The sequence below is a fragment of the Brachycentrus maculatus genome, unplaced genomic scaffold (assembly GCF_059751285.1).
Source record: "Brachycentrus maculatus isolate JH-2025_06_01 unplaced genomic scaffold, ASM5975128v1 h1tg001729l, whole genome shotgun sequence".
NCBI classification, from domain to species: Eukaryota; Metazoa; Arthropoda; class Insecta; order Trichoptera; family Brachycentridae; genus Brachycentrus; species Brachycentrus maculatus.
Window position 1 is genome coordinate 16999 of NW_028282330.1, and position 19258 is coordinate 36256.

General features: G+C 37.0%; 1 pseudogene; it reads left to right on the forward strand.

The window, feature by feature from the left end:
• The first annotated feature begins 1279 nt into the window (after positions 1 to 1279).
• On the forward strand, positions 1280 to 1917 carry LOC148298691 (peroxiredoxin-1 pseudogene; annotated as a pseudogene).
• Positions 1918 to 19258: the final 17341 nt, after the last annotated feature.

Sequence of the window (19258 nt, forward strand, 5' to 3'; positions counted from 1 at the left end):
AGCTAAGAGTACACTTTGGGCAATACTAATGTTTCGTTAAAGTATTTGTGCTCGTTATGCCAATCTGACACCTCTTTAAAAGACTGGCTATTATCATACCTGGTTCGTGCTTATGCAATTTCTCGATGGCTATGTAGGAGAGCTCTCTATTTGTTTGTATTCTTGTAAAAGCGATGCCTATGGTCGGGCTCTGGAGCTCTCTAACTTATCTGAGGTAGCACTAACTCATCATACCTGTTTTTGTGCTGATTTTAAAGCGATGACAGTGACCGTAAGGTGCGATGAAAACTCGAAGGAATTTTTATATGATGCTGATGGCTGACGAGCTTACTGAATGCGTGTGCATTTGTAGATAAAAAATGTGCTTCTTCAGATGAGTAAAGTTTAAGCAAATCAGTAATTGACTGTTCACGCTAGACATTCAAATTGTTCGTGCCTGGGTCAGTATCGTGGTTCATATATTAAGCAAGCTGACATGACCTCATAAAAGTGAAGTATTAAAGCTAATTGAACACAACAATATGGGTATAACTAAATATGAATATAACTCAATATGGATAATTACTACGATTTGATTTTAAGATTTTATGTGAATTGATGCATCATTGTAAGAATTGGTGACCCAACCATTGTCCTGCTTACTTAGAATGTTTCGGACTGCTTGCTTATTCATTTAATCGATGTCTGCTTTACTCAAATGTTCTGGTCGGCAAGTGGGGAAGTACTAGCAATAGTTGGGATAGGAATTGGCACTTGAGCATGGATCGCAAGGGATATTTGTTCAGGATCAAATCACACAACACCTTTCACGCACATTCATGGGAATGGATAGCTAATATGGGTTGCTTTGATCTAATAATTCAGTCCCTGAACAACTATGACTTGCCATCCATAATAAATTGCCAATTACTATTAATTAATCGCACTGTTCCATATTGATATTTATTCAATAAATTTAATACTGAATAAATTGTTAATTATTCTGCATTTCATGTTTTATATTAAATGTATTTTCTGTATTATGACCAAAGTTTTGACAGGCTTTTGAAACATTTTTATTATTATTATTATTTATTAATTATCAATTATCAATTATTTAATATTATTTTTAATATTTTACGACATATTTTCATGCTAATTATATGTATACATAAAAATTAAATCAAATTAAAACATTGAATTCATAAGTGCATCTTCAATGATCATGATTATCATATCTGTCTTATATTTGGCCATTATAAACTTTAAGATATGCAGCTAAGAACTATTTCAATTGCAATGCTGCTCGCTATGCTTTCTCTTAGCTTTGCTCTGATGCCCCGCCAGCAAGCACCTGATTTTAAAGCATTGGCTGTGATGCCGGATCTTTCATTTAAGGAGATTTCACTGTCGGATTTTTCGGGCAAATATGTCATTCTTCTGTTTTATCCTCTCGATTTTACCTACGTTTGCCCAACTGAAATCATTAGTTACGCCTCGAAAGCAGCGGAGTTCAGAAAAATCAACACTGAAATTTTGGCTATCTCCGTGGACTCTCAGTTCTCGCATTTGGCTTGGAGGAAGACAGCCAGAAAGTAAGGAGGATTAGGTGAAATAGACATTCCCTTGATCTCTGATATCACCAAAACAATATCCCGAGATTATGGAGTCCTCGTAGAAGACAGCACTGATCCCATGAATGGCTTGTCACTCAGAGGACTCATCGTAATTAGCCCCAATGGAAAAGTAAGGTCAGTCACAATAAATGACGAGCAGGTTGGCAGAAATGCCGAGGAAACATTGAGACTTGTGGAGGCTTTCCAACATTCAGACAAACATGGGGTGGTTTGCCCAGCCAACTGGAAACCAGGAAGCAAGACAATAATTCCAAACCAATAGAAAATGGGCGAGTACTTCGGGTCTGTCGATCTGTGAGTTAGGCTTGATTAGTAAATAGCAAATGGTCAATTCAGACATGCCCGTAATATTTATAAATCGCAACCCTCAAGATTAAATCCAATTGAGAGTATTTTGAGCAGCGTTTGTTTTTAATAGATCTTTTAACTTAATTAATTAATTATATACTCGATATTTATTGGCGTCGCTCTTGTGAGGCCTGAAACAGGAAATAATACAAGTCCTGCATTTAATCCTATTAAAATTATATATCTTTGCGGGGGAGCCACATCGCCGGAACTTCCATTGATGCGATTTGGGATGACTATGAAGTGTATTTTGTCGGATTGAATGGAAATTATATCAGCGGGAAGGGATAAACACCATTTATAATGGATTAATTAGTATGTTTTTGCTCTGCACGCACTTGCTACGAAGAGATATGCGTTTTTGCATCGGAATTGCAAAATGACAATTACAAACTTAGCCCTTTAAATCATCTTTCGATCATAATATTTTAGACAAAAATGGATTCGGAATAATTTTACTCATCATAAACACCTCAAAGACCTCCACTAGGGAATTAAAAAGTGCAAAATGAGTTGCATGACGAACAAATGAACAGCTCGCAACACTTAATTTTGAATTCTAATATTACCGAACTATATAAATCTCGTGACAATTTGCGGGAATTCGCAAATAGGCTGGGGTCCTAATGCTTCAATCCAATACGCAAAGACGTAATCCAACATTGCGACAAGATCAAATTGAATTGGAATCAGAATTTAAGTTTCGATAAAATTGAAAAAATGACAAAGAATAGAATCGAGAAGTATTTGTTTATTTTATTCAGGATGATTAAAAACAAGAGAATCAAGAAGAATTGGAGCGAAGAGGATATCCTTATATTCATTTGGATCGTTTCTAAGTATGCTGATCTTAAGGGAGCGCTAAATGTTTAACGTGATTTGGTATATTTGTTATTATATAGAACAACCAAGATTGGGAATCAATTGCCGAATTGATACCGGGGGTTCAAGGATAGAATTGCATGTTCAAATGGCTGGGATTAAAAAAAAATAACCTCTCAGGCAATTGTTGGTCTTAAAGAGAATCAGCGCTTCTAGATAAGCTTGTTAAGTACTAACTGAAATTATCATAGGAAATTTGGGGAAAATGATTGGGGTCTAATTGCCCAAAAGCTTTATTACTCAAACTCTTCTTCCTATAAGATCTATCGGTGTCCAAAGCAATGCCGATAACATTGGAATTGCTACCTCAATCCGAAATTAAAAAAAGGGCCATGGTCGAAAGAAGAGGATGTATTGCTTTTAAGCAACGTCATGAAGAACAGTGGACAGAAGAAGTGGGCTGAAATTGTGAAGCTGTTCGATGGACGCACAGAAAATGCTTTAAAGAACAGATACACCCTAATTATCGATAAGTAGTTAAAAAATTCTGCGACTCCTCAAAACATGGACTAAAATATTTCGGAGCTGGAAGTCATCAAATAATACCTTCAAAGGACTTACGTCGAGCAGTTCATGAATATCTAAAACTCTAGCTCAGATGAAGATCCGCTGAATAAAATAAAATAACTGAAGAAATCTCTCAGCTACACATAAGCCTCCAAAACATAAGTCAGGGTGTCGTTGAGAAAGCGAACCAGCATTAAGGAAAAGAAGACTTAGAGCAAGCCCTTCATGGATTATTGTGATTTGGTCCATAAATCTAAATCAGATAAACGAGAATAAAATTAATTCTTCAGCTCCTTCCTGAAGGCAAACAATTCGCTCATCAACCTGAATTTTGGAGATCCTCACCCAAGTGAGTCTAAAGTGCTGAAGCGTGAAAGGACGAAACCATTGAGCAGGAAAAAAATGAGAAAAGTTCAACCTTCGCCATCTTCCAACCTAAAAGAGGACCGTACTGATTTTTATTGTGACACCCCTACAAAATTGAAGAAGAACAGCATTAACAAAGACATTGATCGCATGGGAAATTGGCCACATGAGGATTTTCCGAGGAGAATAATGCTCGACTAATATTCAGAGCCATTCGGATAGAACTATGAGACGTTTCCCAAATCAACAATTCCGATTTATGAAGAGTAAGATGAATACAACATGAACTATCATTATCTCCACGAAAGCTCAATCAATGAAGGGCTTTTCATTTCATTTAACCCTCTTTCAAGGAAAGATAAGACCTTAACCCCCAAGACAGCAGTTTCCCACATTTGCAATTAAAATAGAAAAAGCCTCGATCGAATTCCTAACAGCCTTGAAAAGTATGAGTCGCTTTGGAAATTATACAACAACACTTAGCAGTAAGTTTCTGGTCAAATATAAAACAACTATAATGATTCTTTCAATTTCGAAAGTGCCAACGAGTTTGCGAACGACTTCTAAAAAAAGAACTTAGCGAACACCTGGGATTTCTTCCCTTTGGACCATAATTCAGAGGAGGAAGTCTCGAAAGAAGAAAATTATAACTGATGCATGATACTTTATAACTGGTTGCCCGATAATTATTCATTATTAATAATAATAGAATAATGAGTTTAAATAGAGATTCGATCATCCGAAGATTTTGATTGATTTTCCCATTGAAGTCTTGATGTGCAGAGTTCCAATATTCTGCCATCCTTTCTTCGTCAGTGACACCAAAAAGTTGATAGTCATTGTAATGCTCTGGCGGAGGTCCTCTTCACTCTGTTCAACATTGCCGACTGCGGTTCCGAGGCAAGCTGCCTTTTTGGATTGAAGCTTAACTGTGTGCTTGACTTCTTTGATTTTGTCCATGAGCTTCTCGCCGTCAGCCATGGCGATGGGGAATTTGTTCATTTTGACTAAGACGTTCCCTAAAAGTTTAGTGACTTGCTTAGCGACAGTGTCAGATGCCAATAAGAAATCGTACTTCTTGGCCCATTTTTTAATTTTGGCCTTGTCCTTATTGAATGCTTTCAAGCCTTCAACGTCAATGTATGGGATTTAGTTCGCAGTGGCTTAATCGATGTGAATGGCATTAGCGAGCACGCAAACCTGAATAATGGGGAAAGTACTCTGATTTTGTTGTAGCACTGGTGAGGGAGGCGGACAGAGCCATTGAATCTTTTTTCAGGATCATAATCCCGGAGGCCGACTTGGACTTCGACAGTTTCTAAGAACTTCCTCTGTTTTCTCTCGGTGAGGAGCTCGTGGATCGATTTCTTCAAGAAGTCAGTGTTGATTTTAGACATTTTGGAATGTAAGGCTATAAATAATATATTATATTTCAACTTAATACGAATATTAATATTAAATCCCTAAATTCTTTCATTAAAGCCCCCGACTTAGCCACACTAATTCCCTGATTTATGGAACATCATTAAAGGCCTCAACCCTCGCACCAAAAAACATCAATTGTGCCCAAAGCTTCAACTGCCGCACCCAAACAGCTTTTTTATTTTGGATCTTTCTGGGTTTTTGACTTTGCTCAAATTGTTCTAATTTCTCGAGTAATTGACCGACCCGAATGCAAACTACTTTAAAGGCTTCTAGTATTAATGAAAATATCGGGACTATGATGCCTGACCTGCTGATATTCTGGCCTCTGGGCTTGTGTTGAGCATATATCTCAACAAAGTTATTTCGTCGAAAGTGATATCATCAATTTCGGGAGACAAAACAGGGAACTATATTGTGCACTCCTTATTTTTGTGCCAAATCTACATCGCCGTTTACCCTTTGAATAACGGCTATCCGTATATCAGTTGATAGAAAACAGCCCCCAAGCTAAACATATCGCTGATGCAATCTAATCGTGCTGTTTAGGGGTCCGATATTCCGATTATTTCTGGCGCAACGAAGCCTGGTGTCCCGCATCTCACATAGAGATATTTATTCGATTCGACGTTCGTAGCCAGGCCAAAGTCGATGAGCTTAGCAGTTCCTTCAGTATCGACCATAATGTTGTCAGGCTTAACATCTCGATGGACTATTTGCTGGGTCTGCAGTTCCAACAGTGCCGAGATCAAGTCTTTCATGATACTCCTTCTTTTTTTGTAGGGAACATTGCTTGTTTTGCTCTCCTGAATGATGCTCGACAGGGTATTCCCCTTAATGTACTATTGAGCCACATATACTGAATTTGGTGTTTCATAAACTCCTTGAAGGGTCGAAATATTCCGATGGTTGAGTCTTCGCATGAGATTTATTTCATTATCTAGCCCTTCTTTCCCATGTGTTGACTTGTAAGTTGCCAACTTTTTGAATGCCTTAATTGCATACTTCTGACCTGACGAAATATGCTCTGCCAGATACACTGATGCAAAATTGCCTCTTCCTATCTTCTTAATGCCCCTGAAAAGTTCGTGAAACCTCTTCCTCCTCATAAGCTTGATGAGCAGGTCATTCCAATCATTTAACAATCCACCACAGTTTATCTCGACGAACTCTAGTTTCAGAGAGCATTCAATCCGAAGCACCCCTTTTTCTCCTTAGCGCCCAACCATAATGTCGTAGGTATCTTCAGAGGTGATCATGCATCGTGTTTCTACTTTTTAGTTGATGAAAGTGAAAGAATTCTTATATACTGTGAGTTTGGTATCCAGTTGATTTAAGGAGAAGATGCCGGAGATCAAAGACCGTTCAGAGCTTATCTGCTCAAAAAATTTGGAATTTAGCATCTTTACTCAAAATTATGCTCATCACTAGTCTACACGGAGATATATAGTTTTCTTGCTAAATTGAAAGGTATTTTAGCATAAGTTATATTTACATATTCTACTGAAGAACAGCAACACAGAATCAATAAATATGTAGGGGATATACATAGGTAGCAGATATACAGTGATAGATATACAATAAATAGTATATGTAATAAAATAGCAAAGAAAGCATATAGATAGCTAAAAAACGTGTAGAACAAATAAACAAAGATGTAGTATCAGAAAATGGGAATTTATTGTATGCTCTCCCGAGAAAACAAGCATTCTTTCCTTTATGGAATATCTTACCCGATTTCACTGATGACAGAAATGTCCATAATCATTTTTTAATATTATGTGTTTATTTCTGTTCTTCTCGGTGTTCTTATTTTTGAAGAAAATGGAAACGGGCAGTTTTTGGGGACAAAAATTTTACAGTGTGTGTTACTTCTTTTATGTTTTACTTCTGACTCCCTCAGGCTCTTGTTCCTCCCCTCTATTAAGGGCAAATGAAAATCTTATTTCTTTCTGGTCGTTTTTATGCTTCCAATATTTAAATCAATTTTTTTTCTCGGGGAAATTTCTCCACTCTGCGCCCTATCAGTATGGCTGATTTTTATTGCTTCATTGTTTGAGCGATCCCGATAAGAAGTGAAATCGCCCAAATTTAAAATAGGAATATCATTGACTCTGCAAAGTCCACGTTTTCTTGTTTGAAGGTTGCTATTCTCCAAACGTCTGAGCTCCACACTTTAACTATTTGGAAAGTGCACCCTTTTGATAGTCTTCTACATAGCAGGAGTGAAGTTGTTGGAAAAGAGCTGATTTGTGAGTTTCATTCCTAAATTTAATTAATGTAAATAGAATTTGCATTGTTGATCTAAAATATAACGATTACTGCTCCCTATCGAATCTGTTTGATAAAATTATATTGCATTATATAGCTTTATTGGCTTGATTCCAGCAACTGCTCTTCAGGATGAAGATTATTGAAAAATTTGGCATCTAAAACTTACTGTATTGAAAGCCATGCATAAGAGAGTAGTGATTGGATTATGGGGTATATTGCAATATCAAGTGTTACACACGTATATTTATAATAATTCATATTTCGAGGATAAACATGAGTTGAATCGCTTGTTATTTCATTCCTGTTGCGATCTTTGCAATGCTTTCACAATTTATCATGGAAGCCCTCATCCCCAAAATCAAAGACTATATCCAATGTACTTTTATCCCTGACGTAGTGCTCATACCGAGAAAGAATGCAGATTTCGATAAAGAGACAGCATAGATGACTGTGGGTGCTGAAAATACAACAGAGGAAACTCTTAAAAGTCGATAAGCAGTATAGGCAAATTGAAATATGATACCCCAATAAAGTAGAAATAGTGAAACTGTTAATGATGTGAGGCCCTAAAAAATGAAGAGCCTCGTTGATAAAAATGATTTCATTGAATTCTTTTGATTCGAAATGCCATAAACATACAAATTTTGATATGCTTGATTGTTGGTCATATTAGCAATTTAATTTGCATTTTGGAGTGTACAGAGAGACACTTTTGGAATATATCACAATTATTATCGAAGCTTGTTCTCTAAAGAGTCAATTAAAGGGTTATTGATTTGAACAGTGCCAAGATCAATTGCTCAATTGCGCAAGTATAATTGACTAACTTGACAAAGAAAGCGAAATGGGGGAGAGTGCACTATTGTTCAGTTTGTTTGAGGGGTAGAATTGGAGTTACTAACTCTTTTATATTGCTCAAAGAGATATTAAGCTTACATGGAGTGATTTGGCTGATTTATAAAATATTGAAACTAACGGATACTGGATATTACTGTAGATTTGAAACTACAAAGATAAAATAGATTAATAGAGTGGGAAACTAAATCGCAGTGGAAACGAAATTGTTGAATATATACTGATTTATATTGAGTGATTTATTTATTTAGTTGGGTGTCCGGTGCTTGAGAGCGGCAATTTATCTAATTTGCACAAATGCGTATCGTCAACATAACCAACATAGCCAACATAGTCAGCATAGCCAACATAGCCAACATTTTATAAATAATCAGGAATAGAAAGTGGTATATTTTTGTTATTCAAATCTCGTATTTCTGAAATAAGATAAAGAATCAGGGGATAGTTTGTTCTCTATTTATCAGGCTAATTAATTCCAATATTGCCAATAATCATAAAGATATTTCAACTTAAGTTCCGTTCGGGTATGTCACATATGCTTTTACCACCCTGTAATGCTTTATGATGCACCATTCGGGAAATTCATTGGGGATATTGGCCCATGGAGGATGAGTGCCTTTCTTGCATTTGGCTTCATTGACAAGTGCTTCAAAGACTATCGATATTAGATGAGCCTTTTATCTGTATTTTGCGACAATATTCGCATATTACTTGGTCGTGAAATACAGGCCTGGTCCAAGTCTCCCATGAGTGCTTTATTTGAGCCCAGTCTTTAATATAGACTCTAAGCATTCAGTGGTTGTTCCATGATACAATCGAGGAGCCTTTGGACAATTTCTGGCAAAGTGGTCAGAGTCTTTATCGTCACACAATCTGCAGTAATGGCGATCATGAGTGTCCTTTTCAAAACATCCTTTGACTTTACACATTGAAAAGCAATTATAAATTCTTTGATCAAATTTGCGAAGATAACGATTGGAGGAAGTTTACCCTGATATAAAATAAGATCTATGTAATATATAATATAAGATAATGTAATACCTGCAAGTGTATAATGTGAAGCTTGATTGTATATTGAAGCATTCGCAATAAATAATGTTTATACCAAATTAAAGTTTTCCAGCAAAAGAAGCAATAAAAGACGAGATGAACACATAATAGAATGAGCCAAACCAAACCGAGGATAATGATATGCTATAGAAATATGCAAGCTGTGCTGCTGCCTAATGCGAAGAGTCACTTCGAACTCAGCGCAATAGTATAATGCCCTATGATACGAACATCAAGTCAAACTAAAGTAGTTTTGGTAGTGAAACAAACTGCCAGGCCAGCACAAAGGGATACAAAATTTTGTTGCATATTTTTGTCGCCAATATCAACGTGCATTATGTCAAATGCCACAGGAATGCATTCGGCAGCCTATAAGAGTTGTATCGAATCCCGATCTCAGCCTAAGAAAGATATAGCCTAAGCAAGTGTCTGCCCCTAATTTTTGAGCTCAACGAGGCCAAACTCATGAGGAGCATCTTGTTAAGAAACCAGCAAACCAAGTAAACCATCTCTGAGTATGTGCAGAGCTATGCCAAGAGGTAGCACATTCTCGACAAAAGCAGCAAGATGCGTTCAGTTATTCAATCAAGCTCATAATGCGAGAATCAGGACAATCCTGCTCAGAACTAAAAGTAGCATGTTCCATGCGAAGGTAGCGAAAAATCAACCAAAACAAGTAAGCCACGATAGTTCATGCTTCGCGAGCCGATCTAAAAGAGAAGCCATAATCGAACCAATTTCAACTTGAGCCAATCCATGCGCGCTCCCAATAACTGCTCGATGTCAGAAAAGATTTAAAGGCTGAAGCAGAAGCAGACCAAGTTTATAAATATTATGATAAAGAATCGCATCGCTGAGCAAATTCGTAATGCCAACTCGCAAAACTAAATGAAGGAGGGTGCGGACATAGCGAATAATGTGAAAGAGTAGAATAGCAAGAATTAAACGATGCTTAATGCACGGAACAACCGAGTTGGTCTACCGAGCCATCAATCGCATTTTAAGGCAAAACGGGTCGAGTCGCTGAGCTACAATAACTCTTTGGCTGCCGATGAAAGGCGTTTGGGCTACTTCGGGTTCCGAAAATAGTTAAAACTGCGCAAGTAATAAATTATAAAAGAGCGAATCTGCAAGAGACTAATTACCATCAATAAGACTCCTTCTCAATATCTAGTTGAGCCAGAGCCTCAAGGCTATGAACAAAAAAAAAAATGCTGGGAACGCAGCAATCACAAAATTGATAACGCGAACTCCACTTGTCGCACCAATCATAATACGCTCTACAGTCTTTCAAAGTTCGACTGCATCCATCTCCAAGCATCGCACGCATCGAAACAGCGCTCGCTTAATCAAGAGGATAACTTCAATAGGCGGCTTATTTGGAAGTCGTTGGACTCGAAGTTGTCCAATGCTAAATTTATAGGCTCCCACAATGGCAGCCGGTATTGAACAATAAGAATATTTTTCATAGCTTTTTATTAGATTCCAAGTTATTACTCGTTAATGCACTAATGTGCTCGTTTAAATTAATTTTAATGATGATCAAATATCTCATAAGCCGAGCCAACCCTACTCGTCAACTATCGATAAGTGACCAATTCTTAAAACCACCCTCACTTTTCTCGTTCCAAACTCGAGTCTATTTTTGCTCAGCAGAAAACAAAAATAATGAGCCCAGCGAAAAATAAAATCCATAACAAAAAAAAGACTTTTTAGCAAATCGAAAAATGAAGTTAACATTCGGCGCAGCATATAAACACCCTCTGAAATCAATGCTCATCCGAAAAACCAGTCAAAACCCTCGGGAAGACCCTCGGGAAGACCTTTGGGAAGCACCGAAGCCATCATGGAACTTCAAATATAATTCAAAATATGGGTATAAAGATTGGATCAAAGGATTTTCCATTTTTGGATACGTCCTTCTTTCAATGACGCTCTTGCAAACTTTGATTAAACCGCCACAAAGAGAACAGGTTAAGGGGTCCAGTGAGATCATCAAGGAAATTATCCAAGATTAAAATGTTGCCAAAGTATAAATACACAAGAGCTTCTATACAAGGGTTTGGGTCATCCTCAAAACAAAAATCTCGAAGAAAGTCGAGTATGTTATGAATGAGGATGAGCTGACGCAGTTTTTATCGGAGCTCTAAAAAGTACGGAATGGGACAACAGAAGTATAGTTTATTTTTTAGAGCGTGCCTGAGGAGTCCAAACAAAGACGTTATGTTCTTTTTGCACTGGCTATTTCTGCTGCTCTGATTTTATTTTCATCACTCAATAAAATTAAGGCATCGTTTAGTTCAAAAGGAGGAGGAATCAGTTCAGTCTTAAAAATTTAAAAATTCAAGCCTATCAAGCCAGAAAACATCCAAACCAAGTTTAAGGATGTTGCAGGAATGCATGAAGCCAAGTTTTAAGTGACTTAATTTGTAGATTTTCTCAAACAACCGCAAAAGTACATATAAATGGGCGCAAAAGTGCCCAAAGGAGCTCTTTTAACAGGGCCGCCGGGGACTGGGAAGACATTGCTGGCCAAGGCATGTGCGGGATAAGCTGGGGTTCCATTCTTCTACGTTTCAGGTAGTGATTTTGTCGAAAGGTTTGCTGGTTTGGGAGCCAGTCGAATAAGAAGCCTATTTGATGAAGCTGAAAAGAATTCTCCCAGCATAGTATTCATTGACTAAATCGATGCAATTGGGAAGAAAAGAGACTCAGGTCCATTTGCGAACTAAGAAAGAGATAACACTTTAAATCAGTTACTGGTAAGAATGGATGGATTCGACACTCAGAACAAAGTCATTGTTATGGCGGCGACAAATCGAAAAGATATGCTCGACCCAGCTCTCTTGCGGCCCGGAAGATTCGATCGGTCCGTGGAAATCGGGATTCCGAACTTCGAAGAGAGAAAGTAAATACTAAAAGTGCATTTGGCGAAGGTTACTTACGATCCCTCGCTTACCATCGAGGAAATAGCGAAAAAGATTTCTCTAATTACACCAGGGTTCAGCGGAGCATAGCTAGCAAACACATGCAACTAAGCAGCAATACTGGCTGCAAGAGATTAGCTCGATTTTATTCCCTTCGTTAAGTTCTAAAAAGCAACTGAAAGAGTCCTCGCAGGCCTATAAAAGAGAAATATCTTCACCTTGCAAGAAAAATAAATGCTAGCGTACTACGAATGCGGGAAGGCTGTCGTAAGTTGGTTCACTTAGGGATCAGACCCTGTCATTAAAATATCAATCCTTCCATTCTCCAAATCGAACAAAGGGTACTCTCATAGCATCCGAGACGAAACATCTTTGCATACATTAGATTAACTACTTGCCAAGGCCAGCTGCTATATAGCAGGAAGAGCAGCAGAACAGCATTTCAAAAATCATACCACAACGAACGGGGATAAAGATCTTGAAAGAGCACGGAAGATAATCACAATGATTGTTACGAAATTCGGAATGACTGAACCTTTAAAGATGATGGCGTTTCCTGATTACGATTTCACGCGTAAGCCCTACTCATAAAAGATCGAATCCGTCATCGACCAATAAATTAGTCATTTAATAAAAAACGTCCAAGCCAAAGTTAACTAGTTAATAAAATCGAAATAATAGAGCATATTGGCACTCAAGTCGAAGCTATTGGAGCTCGAAACATTGACTCATAACGACATAAAATAAATTTTAGGGGAACGTCCATTCGAATCCAATGATAATTATCAAGCTTATCTCACAGATAACGAGGCAAGTAAGCTCAATTAAGGTGGCGCAGGGGCAGCTACAGCTTGATTATCACCTGATCTTAAATTATCATACTCAATTTATTCGAAATATATGTGAGAAACGTGGGATTGTAGTAGAAATAGAACTTATGGAATTATTGCTGCAGATCCATAATGAAAAGGGCAGATTTTTTTGGTTCGCATTGATTCCAACACCATATCCGCATCATATCAATACCATATTACATGCAAAGTGAGAAGTAGATCGTATAATTAATAGAAGGATCAAAAAATGTTGCATTAATCTTTTTGTCGAATTTTAGGTCGATTGCCACTCTTTCCCGTATTGTTCTTATCAGCTTTTTAGTTATTTTTCTTCTCATCCTCTTATTTCTTTTTGCTGTAGTCCAGCTCAATTTTCGACATGACGTCAAAGTTGCTGACGATAATGCCTTTGCTTTGGTTGGCAGAAGAGGGAGTTTTTTTCATTTGCTAATTCTTGCCGGGGGGACTGAACGTTTGATGTTCAGAAGAGCAGAAGCTCGATTTTGCATTATATTGGGATTAGCTATCTCTCTCTGTGAGTTCATCTTAGTCTTTTTCTGCCTCTGGAATTGATAGCCCCCAGAACTTTAATTACAACGGCTCATCAATCATCTGAAATATCGTGGACTCAGACAAATCGGTAATCGAGTGTGAAGCTTTATATGTGAATGCTGGTGGGCTTTGCGGTAGGGTTCTATATGAAACTTTTTTAAACGATTTTTAAGGCAGGTTATACTCTATTTGGATTGTTTAGTATGTATGTGCGGACTGAATTTGGACATTCTCGATTTTTATCACAAAAAATAGAGTCTTTTCAATCATATCTCGAGGGTTGTGGATTACGATCCCTTTCTCTGTCTACTCAGAGATATCTTGCTGGCCCTTCATCTCAGTAGGGTAGATATGAACATGAGCTTTGCCTATTTGCTTCCCCTTCTGCACGATCGTTATTTATCCCGCGAAGCTCAGCTTATAGAACAGAATTTAAAAGGATATATGCGCAGTGCCAAAGAATGTCAAAGCAGGCGGATCCCAATAAGGGTCAATATCTTTATTGCTGATCTATATTATCGGAAGGTTACCTGTGGATCATTCGGTGATCGGATGTATATTTCAAACATTGATATGGCGAGCTCAAATCGATTGTAAAACACCTCGACTGGCCAAAAGTATCCTCGCCTTTCAGACCTATTCACCACATGAATGGATATTCTCAGTTTGTTCTTATAATGTGCATTTTTCAGGACATCGATAATTTCTCCCTCGCTAAAGTATTTGTAATCAATCGATAGGCCGCATTAGATACTTTTGTTCATTTCCTTCGCAATAAGGTTAAACTTCTCTACCATGGGAACTAACTCTAGGAGCTGCTTTTGGAGTTCAATGCGTTACTTCTTAATGAGCAGCTCTTTGAGTTCAAGTGTATTTTTATTTTTCTTGGAGAGCTCGAGTTTGTACTAGTTGAGAATATTCTAATTATTGCACATGACCATTTTGATCTCCAGCTACTTCTTAATTTCCCCTTCCTTGATTTGCATTTATCTCTTCATTTATTGCTCTATGTGATGAATTTGCTCCAGGTTTTGCTCCAGGTTCTCGATTGTCCGTATTTTATTGTCAAGCTGCTGCTGTGCTAACTCAAGCTCCTACTTATTTTTATTGAACTCCTATATTTATGTTTGCTACTTCTTTTCTAAGTCCTGCTTATATTTCTCTATCTACTGCTTGATCTTTTATCGCTCTTGTTGAAGCTTTTACGACTCTTTATGCTGTACTTCTAACGTTTGTTGCAGTTTATTCAACTATTCCTATTTCTTGCTTTATATCTGCTATAACTGTTTTTTATATTGCTCCTACTGCTCCATCAGTTTGTTTTGAAGTAGCTTTTCATTCTACATTTTCATCTGTTCGTAGTTCACTTCTATTTATTGCAGCACTTTCTTTCGAATTTCCTCCTCTTCTTCAGCAAGAGAACTTTTCAGGGATTTGATTTAGCCATGATGCTGGTTTTGAACTTATGATATCGCAAAAGGATAGTCTATATCTGCTGCCTTAGGAGTTACCCCCTTAATTTAACGAATCGGGCCATTGTATATTTTTACTAAGAATGCACATCCCGTTCCGAATATCAAGCGATCCATGTTCATTAGTTCTATCTTGTCCTTCATTTGGACAGCTTCTCCATTGACGTAGGTGTAGTCACTTGCTTGCTCATCGCAGATTTCTATATATATTTTGCCTTCCACATTGCTGATCCGAGCATGAAGAGGCTGCACCCCTAAAGCGGCAAGAACGATGTCAGGACGTGGATCTGCATTTTTGTTGCCAATCAGGAGGTCGTTGACGCAACTGTACTTGAGCCTGCAGCTGAGCATTTCGTCTTCAGTGAGATTTGTGATGTAGGGATCTGTTTAATTAACAATGAATTTGTCACTGGTCGAAAAGCTGAGATTGCTTTCGGTAAAGCTGGTATCTTTATTGTCATCAAAGTTCATCAAGAAGTTCGAATCATCTGAACTATTATCATCTCCCTCGAACACTCCCAACTCTGCCATGTTTTCATTCATATACTGGTAATTCTCAATAGTTTCCGAGTTTATCACTGTCTTGTTAAATCTGGCTTCCTGGAGCATTTTCTTGAGCATTTTATTCTCCTCTCTCAGCATGCGAATCAGCTTGTCCACATCACTTTCATTTATTAAGGCCTTATTCTATATCTTCTTTGCTCTTTGGGCGTAACGGAGAGTCGACAGAGTTTATTCATAATTGTCATCAGCGGGCGAAATTGCACATATCATAGCAGTTCTGGAATTACCTCCGAGAGCACTCCTTAAAATGTAAGTTAATTTTGAATCCCGGTACGGCACAAATGTCTTGTCAGTCTTTGAGGCATTCTCTGCCAGTATCTCGATAACCCTCCCGAGAGTCGAAAGTGATTGATTGATTTTGGCTGCCTCCCTGAGACGATCTTTCGAGCTCACCCCAGTCTTCCCGACAGACTAACTTCCTGCTAAGTCGACGAGATAAATAGTACTATACTTGATGCCCGTTTGCCTAAATTATTGAAGTCATTACGAAGCAGAAATCTGATTCTTTTGTATGAAGCTTATTGAGACAATTGTATGAGATCGCGAGCTGCTTTCGTTCATGAGAGTGGCGGCCATCGATCTATTGTTCGACCCTTCCTCTATTTTCTTCTCTATTTATTCATAGTTCTTGACCGAGTGCTTTTGCAGTCCCTGCACATAGACTCCCAACTGCTTATGCTCGCAAATTTTCAGCTCGATCTTTTTACCCTTTCCGATGAGCAAATCGCGCAGTGATTCATTGTAAATTTACATCATGCTGACTTTGACTTCATATGTGCAATTGGAGTTAGGGTCATTGCGTATCTTCATGAAAATTTGGTCGCAGACTTGCGGGATGATGCCCTTGTTTTCGCCATAGCCGAGCATCGAGTAACTCTTGCCCGAGCCTGTCTGCCCGTAGGCAAATAGACAACAGTTGTAGCCCTACCTATATTATCAATATTCTTACCATGCATTTACGAGGATTTCTGCCCCTATTTAATTGTACACCCTGGTTTGGTCAGCATACTTTTGGTCAACAGGAATGAAAATGCCATCTGGATCGACCATAAATTTGTCATGCGACCAGAAAGAATAATCATAATTGAATGACTTTTTCTCTCCCGTTTCCGAAATTACGGATGTGATCTGCCCTTACATTTCGATGCAATTCCTACAGTTCAGCTGCTATTATCGCTTATTGAACGGCCGAACTCTGACACCGACTTTGACACTCATCTTATTCACTCTATTTATTATTATTCCCACTCGACAAACAAACAATAAAATACATATTCAATCATCCTGAGATTAATTTAAAATTCATCAAATAATAGAGCAGAAAACCATGAAGAAAAACACCGAAGGGCAACCACAGTCAAAGTTCGTGCCTGTTCTCTAGGTATTCAGCAAGAATAGAGATATTGATGTCGCCAATCCTTATCACCTTGACGGAGACATGGAAATGTATACTTAATAAAAACTGAAGTAAAGATAGGAACTCGCAGCCGACTCTGATATTAAAAAATAAATACAAACCATCATTGATCTTTATCAATTTAGTTCAGAGGGAACCATCAAGTATGAATAATATAAAAGAATGCAAACCAAAATGGCCTTGACTCTTCGCTCTGATATTTAGTAAGAAGAACTGGAGTTTATTGTTGAACAAGATTGGGAGTTGGATAACACAGATGGTCAAATTACTCGATAAGCACTGACATAAAAAATATTTTAAATAGTTGACGTTTGGACCATTGGAACGAATAAGTAGTAATACTTGACTTTTATAAAATTACTTGCGAAAAAAATAGGAAAAGCGAAAAAGAAGAAGCAATGATCATATAAAAGGATATTATAGGCACGAATAATAAGTTGTCATTAGTCTTGATGAAAAGGATTATGTCATTGAAGAGATATTTATTCATACGAATCACAATAAATAATCAAGTGACGAATTATTTTTTTCAGTTAAAAATTGACAATATAGAGTTTCTCAAGGAGTCATGAGCAGATGTGGGAGAAGTTAGCAAGGAAGTATGTTTCTATTTTGATGATTATTACTTTTAAAGAGCATTTTGGTTATATTATAAAGCCTTTTTATTAGTAATGTCAAAATTCCCATCTTTCTTTAATGATTTCAGCTGATCTATCTGAAATGAATTAGTTGAAGATAAGACATCCTTCTTTTACTTGAGAGATATATTATCTTTAGTAACAGATTTTACAAACTACTTCTATTTAGCCTATGTCTTATCTTTGTCTAGAGATTTCATATCCTTCTTTAAGTTCTTCTATTTTTCAGCTTTCTTATCTTTTGCATCAGATTTAACATCTTTCTTTTCTTTCTTCTACTTATCAGCCTTCTTATCTTTTGCATCAGATTTCACATCTTTCTTTAGCTTATCAGTCTTCTTATCTTTTGTATCAGATTTCACATCTTTCTTTTCTTTCTTCTACTTTTCAGCTTTCTTATCTTTTGCATCAGATTTAACATCTTTCTTTTCTTTCTTCTACTTATCAGCCTTCTTATCTTTTGCATCAGATTTCACATCTTTCTTTAGCTTATCAGTCTTCTTATCTTTTGTATCAGATTTCACATCTTTCTTTTCTTTCTTCTACTTTTCAGCTTTCTTATCTTTTGCATCAGATTTAACATCTTTCTTTTCTTTCTTCTACTTTTCAGCCTTCTTATCTTTAGCATCAGATTTAACATCGTTCTTTTCTTTCTTCTACTTTTCAGCCTTCTTATCTTTAGCATCAGATTTAACATCTTTCTTTTCTTTCTTCTACTTTTCAGCCTTCTTATCTTTAGCATCAGATTTAACATCTTTCTTTTCTTTCTTCTACTTTTCAGCCTTCTTATCTTTAGCATCAGATTTCACATCTTTCTTTTATTTCTTCTACTTATCAGCCTTCTTATCTTTTGTATCAGATTTCACATCCTTCTTTAGCTTATCAGCCTTCTTATCTTTTGTATCAGATTTCACATCTTTCTTTTATTTCTTCTACTTATCAGCCTTCTTATCTTTTGTATCAGATTTCACATCCTTCTTTAGCTTATCAGCCTTCTTATCTTTTGTATCAGATTTCACATCTTTCTTTTCTTTCTTCTACTTATCAGCCTTCTTATCTTTTGCATCAGATTTAACATCTTTCTTTTCTTTCTTCTACTTTTCAGCCTTCTTATCTTTAGCATCAGATTTAACATCGTTCTTTTCTTTCTTCTACTTTTCAGCCTTCTTATCTTTAGCATCAGATTTAACATCTTTCTTTTCTTTCTTCTACTTATCAGCCTTCTTATCTTTTGCATCAGATTTAACATCTTTCTTTTCTTTCATCTACTTTTCACCCTTCTTATCTTTTGTATCAGATTTCACATCTTTCTTTTCTTTCTTCTACTTTTCAGCCTTCTTATCTTTTGCATCAGATTTAACATCTTTCTTTTCTTTCTTCTACTTATCAGCCTTCTTATCTTTTGCATCAGATTTAACATCTTTCTTTTCTTTCTTCTACTTTTCAGCCTTCTTATCTTTAGCATCAGATTTAACATCGTTCTTTTCTTTCTTCTACTTTTCAGCCTTCTTATCTTTAGCATCAGATTTAACATC